Here is a 25,039-nt window from a genome sequence, read left to right on the forward strand (position 1 = left end):
CCCTGAGATTCCACATCACACCCATCAGAATGGCTAAGATAAAAAACTCAGGTGACAGCAGATGCTGGCAAGGATGTGGAGAAAGAGGACCACTCCTCCATTGTTAGTGGGATTGCAAACTAGTACAACCTCTCTGGAAATCAGTGTGGAGTTTCCTCAGAAAATTGGACATAGTACTACCTGAGGATCTAGCTATACCACTCCTGGGCATACACCCACAAAATGCTCCAAGATATAACAAAGACACATGCTCCATTATGTTCATAGCAGCCTTATTTATAATAGCCAGAAGCTGGAAAGAACCCAGATGTCCTTTAAATGTGGTACATTTACACAATGGAGTACTACTCAGCTATTAAAAACAATGACTATATAAAATTCTTAAGCAAATGGAAGGAACCAGAAAATATCATCCTACCACAGCCCTTGGACACAAAACATGACTGCAGAGAGCTGATCTGCCAGAAGCACTCTCCCTCCTAAGCCCACAGCCTGCAGTTGGGACACCGCTTTCTCTATATTGACTGTCTAAAGAGAGATCCACCTGCAGTCGGCTCAGGAGTAGCAGGGCAGTCTGGGAAGGGACCCTTCTGGTCTCCATCTGTGCCCAGAGCTAGGGCTGTTACACAGCAAAAGCTGCTGGCAGAAGCTGGTTTGCAAGGACTGCTCTCACTCCCAATATCATAGGCTCACAGTCTCATAGGCCCTCAGGATGGACAAGCTCCACTAAGAGACAGCAAGACCAACTAACATCAGAGGTAGCCAGATGGCAAGAGGCAAGCACAAGAAACTAAGCAACCGAAACCAAAACGACTTATCATCAGAACCCAATTCTCCCTCCACAGCAAATACTGGATATCTCAACCCACCTGAAAAGCAAGATATAGATTTAAAATCACATCTCATGATGAAGATAGAGGACTTAAGAAGGACATAAATAAATACAGGACATGCCTACACCTGGAGCTGACCCAGGGCTACAGCACTTTGCACCTAGATCTCGTTGGGAGAAAGCTGATCTCCCAGAAGTGCTGACACACAGGTAAGACACCACTTCTGCTCCTAGGAACAGGCTCCAGAGCCCTCAGGACCCAGGAATAGAGAAGTCTGGGACAGGATCCTTCTTGTTTCCACCTGTGCCTGGAACCGCCACTTTGCCACAACTCTCTATACTAAGATCCCACTGGGAAAAAGCTGGTTTCTCAGAAGTGCTGACACACCTGAGAACACAGGTGAGACCAACATTTCTGCTCACATTCCTGTCCCAAGAGGAACCTGTCCTGAGCCCTCAGGAAACAGAAACTGGGGAGCAGTCTGGGACAGGATCCTTCCAATTTGCACCTGTGCCCAGAGCGAAAGCTGTTCTACAACTCTCTGTGTACAGATCCACCTGGGAGAGATCTGATCTCCCAGTAGTGCTGACACACAGGCTTACAGGAGGGTCAAACCACTGTCAGAGACAGCAAGACCAGCTAACACCAGAAAAAAAAATGGTGAGAGGCAAGGATAAGAACCTAAGCAACAGAAACCAAGGCCTCTTGGCATCATGAGAACCCAGTTTCCTGACCAAAGCAAGCCCTGGATACCCCAACACACCTGAAAAGCTAGACTATGATTTAAAATCACAACTGATGAAGATGTTAGAGGACTTTAAGAAAGACATTAATAACTCCCTTTAAGAAATACAGGACAACACAGGTAAATAGTAACGCCATTAAAGAGAAAACGCAAAAATCAACTAAAGAGGTGAAGGAATTAAACAAAACCACCCAGGATCTAAAAATAGAAATAACATAATAAAGAAGTCACAAAGGGAGACAACCCAGGATATAGAAAACCTAGGAAAGAGATCAAGAGTCACAGATGCAAGCCTTACCAACAGAATACAAGAGATAGAACAGAGTCTCAGGGGCAGAAGATACCATAGAAAACATTGAAAGAAGCATCAAAGAAAATTCAAAACACAAAAAGCTCCTAACCCAAATCATACAGGAAATCTAGGACACAATGAGAAGATCAAACCTAATAATATTAGGTATACAAGAGAGTGAAGATTCCCAACTTAAAGGGCCAACTAAATTGTAGAAGAAAATTTGCCAAAACTAAAGAAAGAGATGCCCATAAACATACAAGAAGGCTACAGAACTCAAAATAGATTGGACCAGAAAAGAAATTCTTTCTGGCAAATAATAGTCAAAACACCAAATGCACAAAACAAAAAAAAAGAATATTAAAAGCAGTAAGGGAAAAACATTGGGTAACATATAAAGGCAGGTCTATCAGAATTACACCAGACTCCTAACCAGAGACTATGAAAGCCAAAAGGTCCTGGAAGATGTCATACAGACCCTAAGAGAACATAAATGCCAGTACAGACTACTATATGCAGCCAAACTCTTAATTCCTGTAGATGGAGAAAACAAGATATAAACTTCAGACAAATTTCCCTCATGAAGATCAATGCAGAAATACTCAATAAAATTCTCAAAAACTGACCACATCATCCACCATGATCAAGTAGGCTTCATCCCAAAGATGCAGGGATAATTCAATATCTGTAAATCCACCAAAGTAATCCACTACATACAAACTCAAATTAAAAAGAACACATGATCATCTCATTAGATGATGAGAAATCATTGGAAAAAATTCAACACCATTTCATGATACAAGTCTTGGAAAAATTAGGAATTCAATGCCCATACTTAAACATAGTGAAAGCAATATAGAGCAAACCTAGCCAACATCAAACTAAATGAAGAGAAACTTGAAGCAATCCTACTAGAATCATGGACTATACAAGGCTGCCCACTGTTTCCCTACCTATTCAATATAGTACTTGAAGTCCTAGTCAGAGCAATCAGACCACAAAAGGAGGGTAAAGAGATTCAAATTGGACAGGAAAATGGCAAATATCACTATTTGCAGATGATATGATAGTATACTTAAGTGACCCCACAAGTTCCACCAGAGAACTACTAAGCCTGATAAACAACTTCAGCAAAGTGGCTGGATAGAAAATTAACTCACAAAAAGTTGTACCTTCCTGTACTCCAAAGATAAACAGGCTGAAAAAGAAATTAGGGAAACATCAACTTTCACAATAGTCACAAGTAATATCTCCCACACTCACTGGATTGGCAGGATTAAAGTAGTAATAATAGCCATCTTGCCAAAAGCAATCTACAGATTTAATGCAATCCTCATCAAAATTCTAAATCCATTCTTCATAGAATTAGAAAGTGAAAATTGCAAATCCATTTGGAAAAGCAAAAAAAAAACAGGAAAGACAAAACTATTCTCAAAAATAAAAGAACTTTTGGGGGAATTACCAACCCTGATGCCAAGCAGTATTAAAAAGCAATAGTGATAAAAAAAACTGCAAGGTATAGACACAGGCAGGTAGATCAATTGAATAGAATTGAAGACCCAGAAATGAACCCACACACCTATGGTCATTTGATATTTGACAAAGGAGCTAAAAGTATCCAATGGGGAAAAACATTTTCAATAAAGGGTTTTGGCTGAACTGGAGGTCAGCATGTAGAAGAGGGCAAACTGACCCATTCTTATCTTCTTGTACAAAGCTCAAGTCCGAGTGGTTCAAAGTCCTCCACAATAAAATAGATATAGTCAAACTAATTGAAGAAAAACTGGTGAAGAGCCTTGAACACATAGGCACAGGGTTAATTTTCTTGAACAGCCCACCAATGGCTTATGCTGTAAGATCAAGAATTAACAAATGGGACCTCATGGGAAAGGCAATTCTGTAAGGCAAAAGACACTGTCATTAGGACAAAATGGCAACCAACAGATTGGGGAAAGGTCTTTACCAATCCTATATCCAATAGAGGGCTAACATCCAATATATATACAGAACTCGACAAGTTAGACTCCAGAGATCATATAAGCCTATTAAAATTGGGGTACAGCGTAAACAAAGAATTCTTTTCCAAGGAATACTTAGTGATTGAGAAGCACCTAAAGAATTATTCAACATCCTAAGTCACCAGGGAAATGCAAATAAGAATGGCCCTTAGATATCACTTCATACCAGTGTGAATGGCTAAGATAAAAAGCTCAGGTGACAGCAGATGCTGGCAAGGATATGGAGAAATAGTAGCACTCCTCACTTGCAAATGCAAGCTGATGCCACACTCTGGAAATCAATCTGGCTGTTCCTCAGAAAATTGAACATAGAACTTCCTGAGGACCCAGTTATACCACTCCTGGGCATGTACCCAAAAGATACCCCAACATATAACAAGGACACGTGCTCTACTATGTTCATAGCAGCCTTATTTACAATAGCCAGAAGCAGTAATAACCCAGATGCCCTTCAATCGAGGAATGAATACACAAAAATATGGTACATTTACACAACTCAGCTATTGAAAACAATGACTACATGAAATTCTTAGGCCAATGGGTGGAACCAGAAAATATCATCCTGAGTGAGGTAACACAGTCACAAAAGAGCACACATGGTATGCCCTCACTCATAAATGGATATTAGCCCTAAAGCTTGGAATACCAAAAAAGAGATTCACAGATCATATGAAGCCCAAGGAGAAAGAAGACCAAAATGTGAATGCTTCATTTCTTCTTAGAAGGGGGAACAAAATACTCACAGGAGAAAATACAGGGATAAAGAGTGGAGCGGAGACTGAGGAAAAGATTATCCAGTGACTGTCCCACCTAGATCTCCATTCCATATGCAGCCAGCAAACCCAGACATTATTGCTGATGCCAAAGAGTACTTGCTGACAGGAGCCGGTATTGATGTCTCCTGGGAGGCTCTGTCAGAGCCCTACTGGTACAGACGAAGATGCTTGTAGCTAACCATTGTACTGAACAAGAGAACCCCAATGGAGGGGTTAGAGAAAAGACTGAAGGAGCTGAAGGGGTTTGCAACACCATAGGAAGAACAACATTATCAACCAACCAGATCCCAACAGAGCTCTCAGGGTCTGATCCACTAACCAATGAGTAAACATGGAGGGACCCATGACACTAGCCACATATTTAGCAGAGGATGGCATTTTGCAGTATCAATAGGAGGGAAAAGCCCTTGGTCCTGTGAAGGTTCATTTCCCAGTGTAGGGTAATGCAAGGGCTTTGAGGTTGGAGTGGGTAGGATTTGGAATATCCTCAAAGAAGCTGGGGAAGGCCAGAGGAGGTGTGGGAGAGGGAGGAAAGGGTATAACATTTGAAATGTAAATATATAATATATCCAAGAAAAATAAAATAAAATAAGAAAATATCATTCTCAGTGAGGTAATGCAATTACTAAAGGACACACATGATATGCACCCACTGATAAATGGATATTAGCACCAAAGCCTGGAATACTCAAGAAACAATTCACAGATTATATGAAGCTCAAAAAGAAAGAAGACCAATATGTGAATACTTCAGTCCTTTTTAAAAGGGGAGCGGGCAAAATATCAGAGGAAATTCAGTGACAAAGAGTGGAGCAGGGACTAAAGAGGTTATTCAGAGACTGCCCCATCTGTGGATCCATCCCAAATGCAGTCACCAAATTCAGTCTCTGTTGCTGATGCCAAGAAGTGCTTCCTGACAGGAGCCTGATATGGATGTCTCCTGAGAGGCTCTACAAGAGCCATACTGATACAGATAAGGGTGCTTGCAGCTAACCATCGGTCTGAGCATGAGGACCCCAATGGAGAAGTTAGAGAAAGGACGAAGAATCTAAAGGGGTTTGCAACCCCATAGGGAGAACAACAATCTCAACCAACCAGATACCTCAGAAGGGGTATCTGCTTCTCCTGGGGACTAAATCACCAACCAAATAGTACACGTGGAGGGACCCATGGCTCCAGCTGCATATGTAGCAGAGAATGGCATTGTCTGGCCTCAATAGGAGGAGAAGTCCTTGGTCCTCTGAAGGCTCATTTCCCCAGTGTAGGGGAATGCCAGGGTACTGAGGTGGGAATGGGTGGATAGGGAGTTGGTGGGTGGGAGTGAGAGCATCTTCATATAATCAGGGGAAGGTGGAGGGGTTTTGGTAGAGGAGGGAAAAGGGATAACTTTTGAAATGTAAATACATAAAATATTCAATATAAACAAACAAACAAACAAATAAGGATGCTTGTGGTTAGCCATCAGACTGAGCACGGGAACCCCAATGAAGGAGTTAGAGAAAGGACTGAAAGAGCTGAAGGGGTTTGCAGCCTCATAGGAAGAACAATAATATCAATGAACCAGATAGAATCCCCCAATAGATCCTGGGGATTAGACCTCCAACCGAAGGGTACACATGGAGGGACCCATGACTCTAGCCGCATATATAGTAGAGGATGGCATTGTCTGGCATCAAAAGGAGAAGAAGCCTTTGGTCCTGTTAAGGCTTATTTACCCAAAGAGGGGAATGCCAGGATGTTGAGTTGGGAGTCGGTGGGCGGGAGTGGGGCCATCTTCAAAGAAGGGAAGGGAGGGGGAGGAGAAATGGGGGAAGGAAGATAACATTCGAAATGTAAATATGTAAAATATTCAAAAATAAATAAATATGAAAAGTAAGGTGCTCCATTATTTGAAAAAAGAGGCTTCCTCATATTCTTAACCTGCCCAGCACCATAAGCATAGCTTGTAGAATAAGGATTCATATGAGTGTTCCATCTGCCCTTTCGCAGGATGCCATCCAAAGAACTTTATACACAGCTCTGATGGCTGAACTGTCCCTTTAGCCATCCTGGGAGAGGACAGGAACTGTCCCATGCTCCCATTGGTTGTCCAAAAATGTTCAGGCCAAGAAAGACAAGCATGGAACAAGTGTGCAGAGCTTTTCCGGTAAAGTCCTTGTTTGCTTTTGCATATTTCAGAGGTTAAACATATATAATTCACAAGAAACAGAATTATATCATATAAATAGTGCCTTCTGCAAAAACAATTTAAAAGCTTTAATCAGAAAATTTGTTCCCTTTATGTTGTGAAAACATGCGTTTTCATAATACATTATTTATCTATCAATCAATGTTGGGTCATCAGTAAGAAGCAAAAACTTTAAGATGCCTCTCATTTAGCAAAGACTATGGCATGAAACAACATACTCCAACTTCTGAAAGAATAAAAGGCCATTTATGCTTTTTTATAAATTGTGAAAATTAAGTTGCATCCTACTAATTTTTCAGCATTAAGCTCTTACATGTCTGTGGACATATGCTAATGAATTAAATCAACAGATTTCTTTTTTGTTTTAAGTAATCTTATCTTTAATATCAGAAATGAGTTCTCAAGCTATATTTTATAAATATTTTTTCTAAGCCCACATGGTGAAATAAATGCTTGTCCTATTTTACAAATTATGTTTTGATAAAGAAAAATAAATGAAAGAAAATTTGCATTTATTTAAGACAGTGTAGCAAACTGAACATGTATGTTTATCTTCATTTTTCCTCAAAAAATTAAATGAGAACAAAAGTTGTTCATTAATACATAATGGTAGAGAAATTAGAGTATAAACAACATAATTTAAGTGATGATAATGAGGATTTAGACGGCAAAGAGAAAAGATAGCAGAGGTTAGATATGAGATTTCAGAGCTTCTTTTTTTTTTCATTTTTATTAACTTGAGTATTTCTTATTTACATTTCAGCTGTTATTCCCCTTCCCGGTTTCCAGGCCAACATCCACCTAACCCCTCCCCCTCCCCTTCTCTATGGGTGTTCCCCTCCCCATCCTCCCCCCAACAATCACGTTCACTGGAGGTTCAGTCTTGGCAGAGCCAAGGTCTTCCTCTTCCACAGGTGCCCTTACTAGGTTATTCATTGCTACCTGTGTAGTTGGAGCCCAGGGTCAGTCCATGTATAATCTTTGGGTAGTGGATTAATAGCTGGAAGCTCTGGTTGTTTGGCATTGTTGTTCATATGGGGGTTTCAAGCCCTTCAAGCTCTTTCCAGTCCTTTCTCTGATTCCTTCAACAGGGTCCCGTTCTCAGTTCAGTGGTTTGTTGCTGGCATTCGCCTCTGTATTTGCTGTATTCTGGCTGTGTCTCTCAGGAGCGATCAACATCTAGTTCCTGTCGCCTGCACTTCTTTGCTTCATCCATCTTGTCTAATTGGGTGGCTCTATATGTATGGGCCACATGTGGGGCAGGCTCTGAATGGGTGTTCCTTCTGCCTCTGTTCTTAACTTTGCCTCTCTATTCCCTGCCAAGGTTATTCTTGTTCCCCTTTTAAAGAAGGTGTGAAGCATCCACATTTTGGTCATTCTTCTTGAGTTTCATGTGTTCTGTGCATCTAGGGTAATTCAGGCATTTGGGCTAATAGCCACTTATCTGTGATTGCATACCATGTGTGTTTTTCTGTGATTGGGTTACCTCACTCAAGATGATACTTTCCAGTTCCATCCATTTGCCTATGAATTTCATGAAGTCAGTGTTTTTGATAGCTGAGTAATATTCTATTGTGTAGATGTACCACATTTTTTGAATCCATTCCTCTGTTGAAGGGCATCTGGGTTCTTTCCAGCTTCTGGCCATTATAAATCAGGCTGCTATGAACATAGTGGAGCATGTGTCTTTGTTGTATGTTGGAGGATCATTTGGGTATATGCCCACAAGTGCTAGATTTAGGTCCTTGGGTAGTACAGTATCCAATTTTCTGAGGAACCTCCAGACTGATTTCCAGAGGAGTTGCAAGCTTGCAATCCCACCAACAGTGGAGGAGTGTTCCTCTTTCTCCATATCCTCGCCAGGATCTGCTGTCATCTCAGTTTTTGATCTTAACCATTCTGACTGGTATGAGGTGGAATCTCAGGGTTGTTTTGATTTGCATTTCCCTGATGACTAAGGATGTTGAACATTTCTTTAGGTACTTTTCAGTCATTCATTATTCCTCAGCTAAGAATTCTTTAACTCTTTACCCTTTTTTAAAATAGAGTTATTTGATTCTCTGGAGTCTAACTTCTTGAGCTCTTTGTATATATTAGGTATTAGCCTTCTATCAGATATAGGATTGCAAAAGATTTTTTCCCCAATCTGTTGGTTGCCATTTTGTCCTAATGACAGTGTCCTTTGTCTTACTGAAGCTTTGCAGTTTTATGAGGTCCCATTTATCGATTTTTCATCTTAGAGCATAAGCTATTGGTGGTTTTTTTTTTTCAGGAAATTTTCACCTGTGCCCATGTGTTTGAGGCTCCCACACTTTTTCTTCAATTATTTTGAGTGTATCTAGTTTTATGTGGAGGTCTTTGATCCACTTGGACTTAAGCTTTGTACAGGGTGATAAGAATGGTTCGATTTTCATTGTTCTACATGCTGACCTCCAGTTGAACCAGCACCATTTGTTGAAAATGCTATTGTTTTTCCACTGGATGGTTTTAGCTTCATTTCTGTTCCACTGATCTATCTGCCTGTCTCTGTACCAATATCCTACAGTTTTATGACTACTGTTCTGTAATACTACTTGAGGTCAGGGATGGTGATTCCCCCAGAACTTCTTTTGTTGTTGAGTATAGTTTTCACTATCCTGTTTTTTTTTTTTTGTTATTCCAAATGAATTTGCAAATTGCTCTGTCTAACTTTATGAAGAATTAAGTTGGACTTTTGAAGGGGATTGCATTCAATATGTAGATTACTTTTGGCAAAATGGCCATATTTACTATATTAACCCTGCCAATACATGAGCACAGGCAGTCATTCCATCTTCTGAGATCTTCTTCAATTTCTTTCTTCAAAGACTTGAAGTTCTTGTCATACAGATCTTTTACTTGCTTGGTTAGAGTCACACCAAGGCATTTTATGTTATTTGTGACTATTGTGAAGGGTGTCATGTCCCTAATTTCTTTCTCAGCTTGTTTATCCTTTGAGTAGAGGAAGGCTACTGATTTGTGTGAGTTAATTTTATACCCTGCCATTTTGCTGAAGGTGTTTATCAGACTTAATTTTTCTTTGTTGGAACGTTTGGGGTCACTTAAGTTTCCTATCATATCATCTGCATGTGTTATTTCTTTATTGTTTCTATTTCCATTTTTAAATCCTGGATGATTTTGTTCAATTCCTTCACCTGTTTGTTTGCATTTCCATGTAATTCTTTAAGGGATTTTTGTGTTTCTTCTTTAAATGCATCTACTTCTTTACCTGTGTTGTCCTGTATTTCTTCAGGAGTTATTTATGGCCTTCTTAAATTCCTATATCATCATCATGTGATGTGATTCTTAAATCCAAATCCTGTTTTTCTGGAGTGTTGGGTTATCCACTATTTGTTTTAATGGGAGAACTGGGCTCTGATGGTGCCTAGATTTCTTGGATTCTGTTGTTTATGTTCCTGTGCTTGCCTCCCACCATCTGGTTGTTACTGGTGTTAGCTGATCTTGCTGGTTTTGACTGTGGCTTGTCCCTCCTGTAAGCTTGTGTCAGCACTCCTGGAGGCCAGCTTTCTCCCAGCTGGTTCTGGGTACAGAGATCTGTATCACAGTGTTAGCCCTGGGAGCAGGCAGAAACCAAAAGGATCATGTCCCAGACTGCTCCTCAGTTCCTGTGTCCAGGGAACCAGGTGGATTCCTCTTGGGTCAGGAATGTGAGCAGAGGTGGTTTTCCTGTACTTGTGACAGTTCTGCTTTCTCCTTAGGGGATCTGGGTACAGAGAGAGCTGTGTGACTAGGTCAGTTTCGGGTTCAGGAGGAAACCAGATAGATCCTGTCCTAGGCTGATCCTGGACTCCTGTGTCCTGAGTGCTCCAGGTGGGTCCTTCAGAACAGCAGTGTTGGTCTTACCTCTGCTCAGGTGTGTCAGACCTCCTGGTGACTGGCTTTCATAAGAGAACTCCTTAACTGGGTAAAAATTAAAGCATCAAACAATTCCTAAGGAAAAATAATCTCAGAATAATAATAGCTAATTACAAGGGTCTACCATGAATAGTAGTTTAAAAGAAAATCCCAAATACAGATTTCATTCAAATCCTTGTTATAATTATTCTTGAAGGGTAGAAAAAGTTCTTGTAATGGTGGTCTTGTAATTTAGGAAGTTCAGATTTTTTTAAAAATTTAAGATAACCAAAAAAAAATCATTACTTTTATTGCTTTTAAAATGTGACATTTATCATAATATATAGGGGAACTAAATGTGACACATTCTGGTGAGGACTTGGGAGAGGGAATCATTAGGGCAGAATGTTGGTTTTGTTTGATGTAATTCTAGAGGTATTATTTGACTTTGAAACCACAGGCTGCGTTTGCTTGTTAAATGTATTAATCAATAAAATTTTGACATCACTGATATCAGGAAACTGCCTAATTCTTCTGATGTCTAGAAAATTATAGATTTTTATACTTGCATGAAAAACTGAATGAAGCAAGGAAAGAAATTAAGTAAAGTATTTAGTGCTTAATGTATATAGTAAGGCTGTTTTACTCTTTACTATGTTTATTTGAGAACAATTCATGGAGATTCTCTGATCTTCATTCATATGAATTCCGGGCATTTTTACCTTCTCGATGCTTTCTTTTGTGAGAACCAAATTGAAATGTTAGTTCAAAATATTGTCAGAAGTTTGCTTTAGAAGTAAAACTCTCCAGCAATATCACTGTAGAATCTAAGGTTTGACATGTTTTCTATCCCTTTGCTTGGTTAGAGTAATTGATTTTAAAAATAATATAGCCCCCTCTCTCTCTCTCCTCCTCTCCCTCCCTCCCTCCTCCCCCCTCTTTCCCCTCCCTCCCCCTCCCTCTTCCCTCCCTCCTTCCTCCCTCCCCTCACCCCCCTGTGTGTGTGTGTGTGTGTGTGTGTGTGTGTGTGTGTGTAGACCTGTGCTGGCCAGAAGAGGGTGTCAGATGTCCTGCAACTGTAGTTAAATGTTGTGTGAGCCGCGTGTCCCGAGTTCTGGCCAACTTCAGGTCTTTGGCAACAGCAGCAAGTGCGCTCTCTGCCCGAAATCTCTTATTCCCCAGGCAATCTGCAGATCACCATGCTGTAGTTTTGTTTACTAGTTTCTTTTTAAGAAAAAGACAATATGTTTTCAGTCTTCCAAGCAGACATAAGATCCACGTGAGATGGAAATAAAAGTGAAGCTCAGTTCTCTACGAGAACCAGTGATGGAAGGAGGGCACCACATAGCAGCAGCCCTCCCTGCCACCCTGCCTTTCACCTCAGGCTGCTCACTGGAAATGATCAGAACTCCCATTTCCACAAAAGAAATCTGGCTTCTTCAAATTTTCATACTGCTTTCCAGACAAAAATCTGGGACTCTGGTCATGCTCAGAGAATGGAGTCCTCCAGGGAATATTTTATAAAACTTCAGCAGCTTTAATGATTTCACTGTTTAATGTTCCCTAACATTATACATTTGAGTGAGAAAGTCAAGTTTAGGAAGTTTAAGTATTAACAAGTTGTACACTCTACAGTTTGGGCTTGGATTTTCTTTCATATTTTTTTTGGCCTTTTCCCCAAAAGTCACTGAATAATGAAAGAAATGGGGACCCAAGTTTTTGGCTTCTATCATTTGTAAGTTGTCCTGAGTGATCAGCGTCTCTGGACTTGATTTTCATATCTATAAAACAATGCACATATACTCTAATGACCCATCTTGACTTCAGTATTCAACGTCGAAAATATATAGTTCTCATCCCTACAGCATGGAATCCCTCTATTAAAGAAAGATCATTGAGATCCATAAAGCAAGGCCAGTCATGCCCTAGATAGGTAAAAACATTTCTATCTGGGGACAACTCCCTGCAGCTTACCACAGCCTTTAGATTCCTGATCCAGTCCTGAACAGCCTCCTGTTCTGTTCATAAGCAATACCCACTTTTCCTTCATTCTTTCCCAATTTCTCCCCCCCACCACCTTTCTTTCATGGCTACATATGAGATTTGATTAAAATGCAGCCTACCATCTTTCCCTTCTGTGTTTATTGTGAATTTCCTTTTATTCTGGCACAGCAGGGAACTTGGACTAGACATATAGCATACAAAGCAACAAAGCTAGGCACATTTTGTGTCAGTAGCTACCTCTTTACAGAAACTATGTGGTTTTCTGGTTTAAAGGTTCTTTGAGATCCTTCTTGTCCTTCAGAAGTGGTAGGTAAATGAGGATGTTCAGGGTATAAATGCAGATGCACACATTGTCAGATTTAAGGCCACTTTCCTATATTCTACACAAGGGCACAGCCCAGCTGTATAAAGCCCTCAACTTTCGTCTTTAATATTTTGTAACTAATGATTACTTTTATCTTTTAAAACATGCCTAAAATATCATAAATTTCTCCTTGAATAACTTAAAGCATATTAAAGATTTATCAGTGAAAATATGATTAAAGCTATGGTTACTTCTGAAGAAAATATATTTATGTAATAAAAATGTTTGTTATATTTGTATTGGTTTATAGTCTCTGAAAATAGTGGTAGATTTCAGAAGACATTTTCATTCACATGTGTATGGTACTTAACTGCTTACCCAGCTCATGCCCTAATATTTCCTTCTCTCCCAATTTCTTTTGGGATTATGGTAAATCTAGGATCCACAAATGGAGAAATAAATACACCCTTTTCTAGATCTGACTTTTTTTTTTTTTACCAAATACAAAGATTTCAATTTCGTCTATTATTGTGAAAACAAAATGATTTTTCTTTGTGGTTTAATAAACTCAGACTTTGAATATTTGCCAAACTTTACTCATCTTTTGCCAAACACCAGGGTAATTTCATAACTTGCCATTAAGAATGCAGCGGCAAGACTGGTACAACCATTCTGGAAATCAGTCTGGAGGTTCCTCAGAAAATTGGAAATTGCATTACCCGAGGACCCAGCTATACCTCTCTTGGGCATATATACAAAAAATGCTCCAACATACAATAAAGACATGTGTTCCACTATGTTCATAGCAGCCTTATTTATAATAGCCAGAAACTGGAAAGGTCCCAGATGCCCTTCAACAGAGGAATGGATACAGAAAATGTGGTAAATCTACACAATGGAATACTACTCAGCTATCAAAAACAATGACTTCATAAAATTCATAGGCAAATGGATGGCACTGGAAAATATCATCCTGAGTGAGGTAACCCAATCACAGAAAAACACACATGGTATGCACTCATTGATAAGTGGCTATTAGCCCAAATGCTCGAATTACCCTAGATGCACAGACCACATGAAACTCAAGAAGGATGATCAAAATGTGAATGCTTCACTCCTTCTTTAAAAGGGGAACAAGAATACCCTTAGGATGGAATAGGGAGGCAAAGTTTAGAATACAGACACAGAAGGAACACCCATTCAGAGTCTGCCCCACATGTGGCCCATACATACACAGACACCAAACTAGATAAGATGGATGAAGCAAAGAAGTACAGGCTGACAGGAACCGGATGTATATCTCTCCTGAGAGACACACCCAGAATACAGCAAATACAGAGGCGAATGCCAGCAACAAACCACTGAACTGAGAACAGGACCCTGCTGAAGGAATTGAGAAAGAACTGAAGAGCTTGAAGGGCTCAGACCCATATGAACAATAATGCAACAACCAGATTCCAGGACTAAGCCACTACCCAAAGACTATACATGGATTTGACCTTGGCTCCAAATTAAGGTAGTAAATGAACAGTTCAGTAAGGGCAACAGGGAAGGGGAAGCCCTGGTACTGCCACAAGGCTGGACCCCCAGTGAACGGGATTGTTGGGGGGAGGGCAGTAATGGGGAAGATGGGGAGGGGAACATGTAGAAGGGGAGGAGGAGAGGTTAGGGGGATCTTGGCCTGGAAACCGGGAAAGGGGATAACATTTGAAATGTAAACAAGAAATACCCAATTTAATAAAGATGGGGAAAAAAAAGAATGCAGCTGCAAAAATCCACTGTATGTGTCTCTGTAGCTGGAGGAATGGTATAGGTACCCTCCGTACTAGCTCTATTTTTAGGTTTTTGAGGAAGTTTCATACTGGTTCCATAGCGGCATCATCAGTTTACATTCCCAACAATAGTATTTTTCCTTTCTTCACTGAGTCTTTGTCTCCAGCTGTATTTGTCTTTTTTTCCTGTGGTAACATTCTGATCTGGGTAAGATAGAATCCCAGTAGAGTTTTAAATTTTATTATTTTATGACTAAGGTTGTTGAACATTTTATATGTTAATTGGTTATTTGAACTTCATCTTTTAAGAACTTTAATACATGATTTTGGAATATATATGTATATGGTGGCTATTATTCTAGGAATTCAGAATATATATATATATATATATAATTTGTGCAATAATATTGCTATTAATGTTAATATCACATAAAACCTGTAAAATTAAATGCATATGTAACACTATGAAAAGCATGTTAGATGCAAGGGCCAAAGACAAGGATAGTTATTATATGTGTGATAGACAAAATGTGGTCAGCTAAGGACATATTCAGTACTTCTGCTTCTCCTTTATTAAATAGTAAAATCAAGAGGACACAGAACAGTAAGTAAATGGATTATCAAGCAATCATAAAAACTGGAGTTCAATCACCCAGAGCATACTTTCCAAAACCAGGTATTGCAAAATGACAAAGCATGAAAAAAGTACCTTAGATTAACTAATTTAAACAACAAACATCTGATCTGCAGGCCATGAAAAGAATTAAATGGGCAATTGCTTGCTTAAATGGATTATTTTAATTATGTATATATGTGTGCAAGAGTCTATACTCCTGTGTGTGTGTGTGTGTGTGTTTGTGTGTTTGTGTCTGAGAGAGAGAGAGAGAGAGAGAGAGAGAGAGAGAGAGAGAGAGAGAGAGTTAGTTATGTGGAGAGAGAGTGAGACATTTATGTATTTATGTGTGTCTATGCCTATGAAGACCAAAGACATTCGATGCTCTGGAGCTGGAGTTAGAGGCATTTGCAAGCTACCCAAATGGGTTCTGAGAATTGAACTCAGGTTTTCTGATTCATTTCTCCAGCTCCTAAGAGAACATCTCATCAATTTCAAGTATATACCCATTGAGAAGTGAGTAAGTTTTACAACTACTTTGCAGATGCAAAGAACAAAAGATGATACAAGATTTTGTTGTTGGTGGTGGTTTTTTTTATCTTTATTAGCTCCAAATATATTGTGGCAGCCAAAACAATAGCCCCTCCTGAAAGCTTGCTAGAAACTGAGGTTCTCTAACTCTAGCATATAGCTAGTGAATCAGAGTCTGCATTTTAAAATTCCGCAAATAATTTTAGTAAATACCATGCTAAATTTTCAGAAAGATTTTTTTGAAAGTTTATGCATTATGCAACTACTTTCAAAATCTTTTCATTTAGATAAAGAAACAGGACCCAGAGAGATTATAATTCATGTTGTGGCTGCTACAGACCAAGTTCCAAATAATTTGTTTAGAAGGAAAAAAAAACAACTTAGGTTTGAGAAATGTTTTGAAATAGCTCTGTGCTTAGATTGCTCATTTCCCAGTGAAAAGTTTTCAGGCCATTAAGTAAGCCAACCACGCTATGGACAAGCTTCAGGCCAGCTCTATCCACAACGGATGGTATATCTACCACTTTGTGTTCATGAAACCATCATTTGGTCAGGCCAACAACTTCTAGAACACTCTTTTCATTCAAACAGTTATGCAATAGAGTGTGTTATATCCCTTCTCCTAGGTTCCCACTGTGAGACACACATTTGTGAAATTTAAGCTTTTTTTTTCTGATACTCCCACCTACCGACTCAGAGCATTGCTTCTGTGACATTATAAAGACCAATAGAGTTCAGGGTGGAAGATATATTGTGAATGGGACAAATAGGAGAAGAAGCAAGTTTGACTAGGGATGAGATCTGCTCCCTACCATGTAATGACACCGCAATAAGAAAGCATGCTAGAGATAATAGCTGCAGTATGGGCCTCATCCAGGAAAAGGCAGTGGGAATGTGCTGATGGAAAAAGAGAAAATGAGAAACCTTGACACAAAGAGCCTGAGACAGTGTTCTGAGATCACTATTATTCTCAGAGACATCTCCAGAAATCCAGAGATGCCAAGAGCACGGAGAAGGCCAAAAGGTCACTTAAGCTTCTACCACAGATATCACTACAAGGCAGTTTGTAAACTGCATGAACTCATTCCTCATAGTTTCAGAAGATAGGCAGGCCAGTACCAACAATGGGCAGATTGGGATACAGTTCATAGATGTTGCATCTTGCTGAAGGACCTAGAGCTTTGAGCATCTCTTTGATTAGGGCACTAATGCCAATCATCATCCTAAATGTGGTAGATGGTGCTAGAGACTGGGGTGTGTATTAGTTGGGGTTCTGTAAAAGAAGACAAGCAATGATTTGAGAAGCATATATGCATGATTGTATACAAGAATTTATTAAATTAGCTTTTAAATCGTAGCAACAGCAAAAATCACATCTGAGAGACCAAAACCTAGTAGTTGCTCAATATAAAAGGCTAGGTGCTTCAGTAGTTCCAATCTTTCGCTGAAAGCTCAGAAACTTCCTGGAGATCTGTAAGTCCCTAGTCCACAATGACAGCTGTAAAACTCTGGTTCTAATATCAGTGAAGGATCTGGCACAACAGCAACAGAACAATTAACTCAGCGGCAGTAGAGCCAAGGAGCAGAATGCAAGATGAGTTTTCTTTTGCAAGCCCCTGCATCTGTCGATTGAAGGCACTTGAAGGTACCTCTGCCAATCTAGGTAGGTCTTTACCAATCTAGGAATCAGGACGACGCTTCTTCAGGCTTCCTACTCAGGTGACTTTTGTTTGTCTTAAGTTGACATTAAAACCAACTATAATAAAAATAGCCTAAGAAGTAGTAACAATAAAAGAACCAAATGCTTGTACCTGATTCAACTTACTCTGAAAGAAGTGGAAGCACAAGTCAGTTAAGAAGAAACACCCGATTCAAGCCCCAGTTGTTCTCCTTGTTAGTACTGTATAATTTCATGTCCTGAACTTAATAATCTCCGCCTACTCCCACAGAAGACTAAAGATATTCTTAGATCTTATGAAATATTATCGTGGTAAATGAAAATCAATTATCAATTATTGAGAAGTTATACGTGACCATGACACATCCATTTTTTTTTTCTCCATTTTCTTTAAGGTGATGGATCAAATTGTCAGCTGCTAGACAGAGACATTATATTCTGTGTTAAGAATTATATCATCAATTCATGCACAATACTTAATTTTTTTAAATGAATGTTTTTAGGAAAGAAGAGAACATAATGCCTCCGCCTGAGTGTTCCCGAACTGGTTGTCCTCAGGTCACCTTTTAAAGTTGAGTTATCTAACAGCAGAGCCTGCCTGCTCTGAGATCACTCAGCATGAACTCAGCAAGCCAGCTAAGTCTTTTTTTTTTTTTTTTTGCATAATTATATCCACAGTTGCTTTGGGCCCCAAGGGCTGCATTTGGGCCTCCAATAACTAAGGATCCTGGCAAGTCTATGCATCCTCAAGTTACAATAGTGGCAGGCTATGAACTCATCTTAGTGACAGATGGTTTTATTAGTGGCCACTGCCAGACACTTGGCTAAGGGAGGAGCACATGGCCATTAGTGTCTGTTCCACTTTGTTGGAGTGGTAGCTGTGTGTACAGGAGGTCTGGGTCTGAAAATAATGTCCAGAAAGGGATGTTGTGTACATTTGATGCCATCCATGAAGAAAATAAGCTAAAATATAATTTTAGAATTCTTTCCCTTGGATTTTGATAAAAGAAAGATAAAATTCAAAAGAATTGTGTTAATTCTATCCATAGGAAGTCTAAAATGTCTTCTCATAGGGAAGTTATAAAACCTGAAATAGGGTATCAGGCAGGAGGTGACTGATTTCTTAGTGAATTTCAACACTGAGTACTTTAGCAAACAAGTTTCAGAAATAAAGCTTTGATTTGCTTCTACCCCTTCAAAATATTACCTAAATACAACGAATAGGGAAATATATTAAAGAATATGCCATAGAAAATAAATTTTCCATCCTTAGTGGTAAATAGAAAGTATTCTTTAGGATGCAGTTGTCTACAATGATGTGAAAAGGTATCAGAAGCATTCAATTTAGGGACAAATTAATAGTGATCATCTAGCTAAACAGAGAAGATACCAGCAAGAATATTAAAGGCCTAACAGTTCAAGGTTACACTTTGTACTTGTACGTAAACTTACACTGTGACCAAATGCTTTGTTTTTTTTTTTTTAAGTCAAGGTAGACCAAGTTTCTCTCATATGTTGACATTCCAGAATGAGAGTACAATAAAAACCATCTGTTGAGTATCTACCAATTTACTACCAATTGAACAGCTTACACAGCATAGATTTTCTAACTCATTCTATAAAGCTAGCATTAGAATATTTCCAAAGTTACATAAAGCTTTCACAAGAACAAAAGCACAGAGCAGTGTCTCAGAGGCATTGACATAAAAAAATTCAACAAAATATAAAATGGCATTTGTTAATACTTCATAATCAAACAAAAATGGTATATAAAATATATATCATAACAAATAAGAATTTGTACTAGTTACTAAATGTTGGGTCAACCCTTAATGAGTCAATTAGTGAAATATAACACAGCAACAAACTTTACACACACAAAAGTCTATCACAAGATAATATCATGAAGAATGTTTACACAAAACCTATACTTAACACTATGCTTCCTGAGTTAAAACTATAAACTTAGGCACTAAGATCAAAAAGAAGGTAAGTTCCCTCTTTCGGTGAATTCTCTATACCATGTGCTAACGACAAGAGAAGGAAACAAATTAAACACACAGTGAGAAGAAAAGTTAAAATGGTACATTGCAGTAGATGACATGGTACATTTATATAGAAACCTACAAAGAACTAATAAATTTTTAGAAAAGAATGCAGGTTACACAAACATGATGGTTATCAGGAGAATTTCAATAATTGTCTACACTTGGTTGGCCTGTTTTCTGATCTTTAGGGGATTATGGTAAATTAATTGATATGAGAAGAAACAATCCACTGTGGGTGGCACAATTCCCTAAGCAATGAGTCATGCTCTGTATAGGATTGGAGAAACCAGACTGAGACTAGACAAACACAATATTAAACGTATATGTCGTTACTTTTCTCTGTTCTTGGGGGAAGTGCTCTAACTAGATGTTTCAAGTTCCTGCCTTCATTTCTCTACAATAATGGATGGTAATTTGGAACTGTAAGCTGTAATTAAACCCCCTTCTCCTTTTCTAAATTGCATTTTTGTCAGATTATTTCATAACAGGAAAAAAAGGAAACTATGACAATGAGTTAATATAAACACATCAATTGCATTGTTACATAAAACTGGGGATTTGAAATTGAAAACACAATAAAGTTTCAATTTGTAATCCTGATAATATATGTAGGATTTAAAGCACCAATAAAAGAAACACTTAACTAGGTAAATGAAATGAAGATGTATTCTACATTCAAGTACAACAGAAATATACCACACTGCCAATATAATCACTTTTTACTAAGCTTAACTACAGCTCTAACAAAATGAAAGTGCAAATTATTTTTAGGTATTAAAGTATTTACAAAGTTTACATGTTTAAGAATTTTCAGTGAGGAGGCAAAAAACCAAGATGGCCAATAGAGCCTGAAGAAGAACAAGGTTAAGAGGACTAAAAGAACTAAGGTTCACTCAAAGTTGATTTTACAGTTACAGGAACGGTGGTGACTGTGGTAAAATAGACGCTGTTGAAAAAGAGTAGAAAGCCTACGCAGACACAAACAGCTGATCATTAGGGAGACTGAAGGAAATATGATTTAAAAATAAATGAGATGTTACTGCAACAACTAGACATCATCAAGCAAAAAAGAGACAAACCTTCTGCTACTCATAAAAATTAAACCACAGTGTAACAGCTAAATGTCAACACAAATAATAAAGTTTCTAGATGATAACACCAGAGAGGGTTGGTAAATGTGATTACACCCAAACCTGAGAACCTGAGTTCTAACCAAGAGATCTACTTGATGGAAGGAGCAAACTAACTCTTCTAAGTTGTCCTCTGACCTCAGTATGCATGCATATGTGCATGTACACACACACACACACACACACACACACACACACACACACACACAGAGAGAGAGAAAGAGAGAGAGAGAGAGAGAGAGAGAGAGAGAGAGAGAGAGAGAGAGAGAGAGAAAGAATAAATAAAGGGCCACCAAAGGAGGTAACTGTACTTGATGAGCTAGACAATTCTAACCTATGAGTTCCCTATGTGTGTTCTGGTATGCCCACATGTAAAAAGTAATAAAACTTTTAAAAGACAACACAGGAGAAAGTCATGCAAGTTGTAAAAATATTCTTATTACTATGATCTTAAAAGTATGAAAAGTTGGGTGTGGGTCGGTGTGATAGTGCACACCTGTCATCCTGGCACTTGACAGGTGAGGCAGAAGCATCAGAGATTAGACAGTCTTGACTTTCTAGCGTTAGGAAAAGTTTCAGGCCAGCCTCATTTATAAGAGGCACTATTTGCAAAAACCAAAAACAGAACATTGGTTGCTTAAAAACAGTATCTATATAAATTCAAAGTCCATTACATCTGAAAACTTGTTCAAACAAGACACTTCTAGAACATTCCACAAAGATAAAGTATATGCACTTTGGTTAAAATAGGGGGCGAGACAGATTCCTAAAAACAACTTCCCATGCTGGACAATGGCGTACAAGAGAATTAAATATATAGACAATCATGCAAATATTGCCAAGAGATTTAGAAATTCATTGTATATGTTTATTTCTAAATATTTAAACTATGTTTCTGAATCAAGGAAAGAATGCAAGATGGATTTTATGGTTTAGCCTGGATGATGGAGCTATTCATTTAATAAACTTAATTTTTCAAATAAATTTTTATTTCCAAAGCATAGTCTCTCTCCGTGTGTGTGTGTGTGTGTGTGTGTGTGTGTGTGTGTGTGTGTGTGTGTGTGTGTGTGTGCGAACTCATACAGACAGGGCTTCTGTGAGGTGTGGGTTATACATTGGGTGAAAGCCCTACTCTGGAAATGGTAATGTGTCACATAGGAACCATATGACCATCTAATGTCATCACTTGTGTAAACTGACAAGCCATTCTCAGAACCTTTCTTTCCTAACATCTAATGTTAATATAAAAATTGCTGTTGACTCACCTAGCAGATGAAATAAGCTGAGAGGCTATGAAAGTCACCTGGCTTAACCAATTGCAAGCCTAAGGACTATGGGTGATGACTAGGGAGCTGAACAGAGGACAGAGGGACGAAACAGTGGGAATCAAGGCAAACCTTCACTGTGACAGCCTTAGGTCTTGATAGGAAATCCTATCAAGCCCAAAGGCAAAATGACTGAAAATCAGTTCCTGCGCCCTCTCCCACGAACCTGTCCTCATCACTGACTGAGTAAAACTGCCAGTCCCCACTTCCAGAGTGTATGACCAGTTCTCCACAGATGGTGCTGCTAGCATTTTAACATCAAAGAGAGATGAGAGGTTGGGTGCACCGAAAATGGCAAACTGGATAAGGCAGGCTCTAGATGGAATACAAGAGTATTCCACAGTCTGACCCAATACAGAGCTTGGATACTAGGTTTTTGCTTTGTAAACCATTTGCAACATTATCAACAGCATAGTTTGTTTTTTATTCTGTATAAGAGTAAAAGTACTCATTGAGCCTTATGATTAGAAGGCTTTAATAAATGCAAAAATTTATGATCACAAAGCTAAATAGAAGCCCTAAATGTTCCTCGATAAAAATCTCTTTTCAAGTGTTTCAATTTTCTGTTTAATTTTCTGTTGAAACAAAAATACTTTCTTTGAAACTGTAATAACTTTGAAAGCATTCCATTGGTGTTTCTTCTGAGAAACAAATGGCACACGCTCTATTCCTGTTAGAATTGAGATGTAACTTTGAAGAAAGTACATCAAGAATCGAACCTCTGGCATTTTTTCCTTTTAGCTTCTTCAAATGTAATCTGGGTATTAGCTGAACACATGAGCCACTTGTCCTAAGCAAATTGATGGATAGAGAGAAAGCCTTGCCAACTTCCCTCAGGACAATTAATCATTGCTCATTGGAACTGCATTTGTCTATGACACCATCATTTGGGAATGAGGTATACTGCATCACTACATATCAGTAGGACTATTGTGATATCATGGCGGATTTCCATACAATGCTGAGAAAATGAAAGGATTTTTGGCATGAAGTACCTAAACGCTTCCCAAGCCCAAAGCAAAATGATTTGACAAAGCTGTGTATCATTTCAGCTCAGACCATTCAGGGTTTCAAGACAAAGCATGACCCATATAGGTTTTCCCTAGGACATCCTTTGTATATAACCACAGACTAAATTAAAGCATGCTTGATGTGACTGTTTTCAAAGATAGTGTCCCATTTACTTATACCACATGCCTTTCATTCACAATTAATGCCACCTATGAATTTTTCATTTGTTTTTTTTTTATACAATGGAAAGCAACTTCTGTATAAGATCAAAAGGGTGAAATAAGTCTCTCCCATCCAGCTGCAATGAGAACGAGCATAGACATGCGGATAGCAGCTACCAGGGGAGAGGGATATTTTCAGGAAATCAAACAGATGAAAAAAATGACTAACTATCACAGGAAAACTCTTCAATTTCTTCAGGGGATGCAGATTGCCTAGGAGGATGAAATGATTCCAAAGCATGGGGAGTGACATCTGTTTCCATGTATGAATCCTTGCCCGAGGGCTGTCCTTATCTCAGTATCTGTGGGGGAAGTACATTGGGACAGCCAATAGACAGGGGACTCAATGCCCATTCCAATAGAGATTTGTCCATCCTTGGGCAATTATCTTTGAGTTTGTCTTTCTTGCTCTCATTTCCATAAAGAGCTGTCTGTCTTGATGTGCATTCTTAACTTTACAGATGAAAAAATTTGTTACAGCTCATTCTACAATCAAGGCTTCACATTTCAAGTCTACTCATCCTATCTCTATGTTTTGACCTATCTACCCTTTCTTTTATTACTACTATTAGAATATGTGTCATTTGAAAATCAAGCTTAAGAATGGAAATTAAATTATCATGTTTTGTAATACTATTTAATCAATATTCTCACTAATTCTTGGAGAATTTACCTATATATGTTTATTATTTTTATTAATTTATGTATTTAGTTGCATTATATCCCAGTATCAGTTCCCCTTTCCTCCAATTTCCTCCTCACACATCTCCTCAACCCATTCTCCCCTCCCCTCCCCTCTCCCTCTAAGAAGGAGGAGCCTCCTCAAGGTATCATCTCCACCTGGCACATACAGTCACTGCATCCTTTCCCACTGAGGCCAGAAAAGGCAGACCAGTTAGGGGAACAGGATTCACAGAATGGCAACAGATTCAGGGAGAGCCCCTAGTCCACTTGTGGGGGACCTGCATGAAAACCAAGCTGCACATCTCTACATATGTGCAGTGGACCAAGGTCTAGCCCTTGCTTGCTCTTTGGTTCAGTCTCTGGGAGCTCCAAAGGTTCCAGGTTAGTTGACTCTGTTGGTTCCCTGTGGGGTTCCTGTCCTTTATTGGTCCCTCAGTCCTTTCCCCAAGTCTTCCACAAGATATCCTGAGCTCCTTCTAATGCTTGGCTGTGGGTCTCTGCATCAGTATACATGGGTACCTGAGTGGAGCTTCTCAGAGGACAGGTAGGCTTCTGTCTGTAAGCATAACAGAGTATACATTTAATGTATTTTGAAGACATTTACTCCCCTACCCAACTTCTCCTGTAACTACATTCTTGACCCTCCATTCCTTTCCACCTCATCTTGAATCTTTTCTTTTTTCTTTCCCCCCCCTACTGGGTCCAGTTTGTGTTGCCAAGTTACCCTGGAATGTGGTCAGTTTACAAGGGGTCACATTATTAAAGAAAACTGTTTCTACTTCTCCCAGCAGCTATCAAAGCACAGTAGCTCCTCAGCTGGTGGTGGGATTTTGTGCCCCCTTTCCTTCCTTTATGCTGGGATTTTATTTGTCTTTATTGTGTGTTGATCTTGTGCATGCTGCCACAGTTGCTGAGAATTCATATGTATGCCTGCCTTACTGATTCTGGAAAGCAGTTCTTTGAAGATATTCACTATCTCTGGCTCTTAAATCT

Source organism: Rattus rattus, chromosome 12 (assembly GCF_011064425.1).
Source record: "Rattus rattus isolate New Zealand chromosome 12, Rrattus_CSIRO_v1, whole genome shotgun sequence".
In the NCBI taxonomy this organism is placed as follows: domain Eukaryota; kingdom Metazoa; phylum Chordata; class Mammalia; order Rodentia; family Muridae; genus Rattus; species Rattus rattus.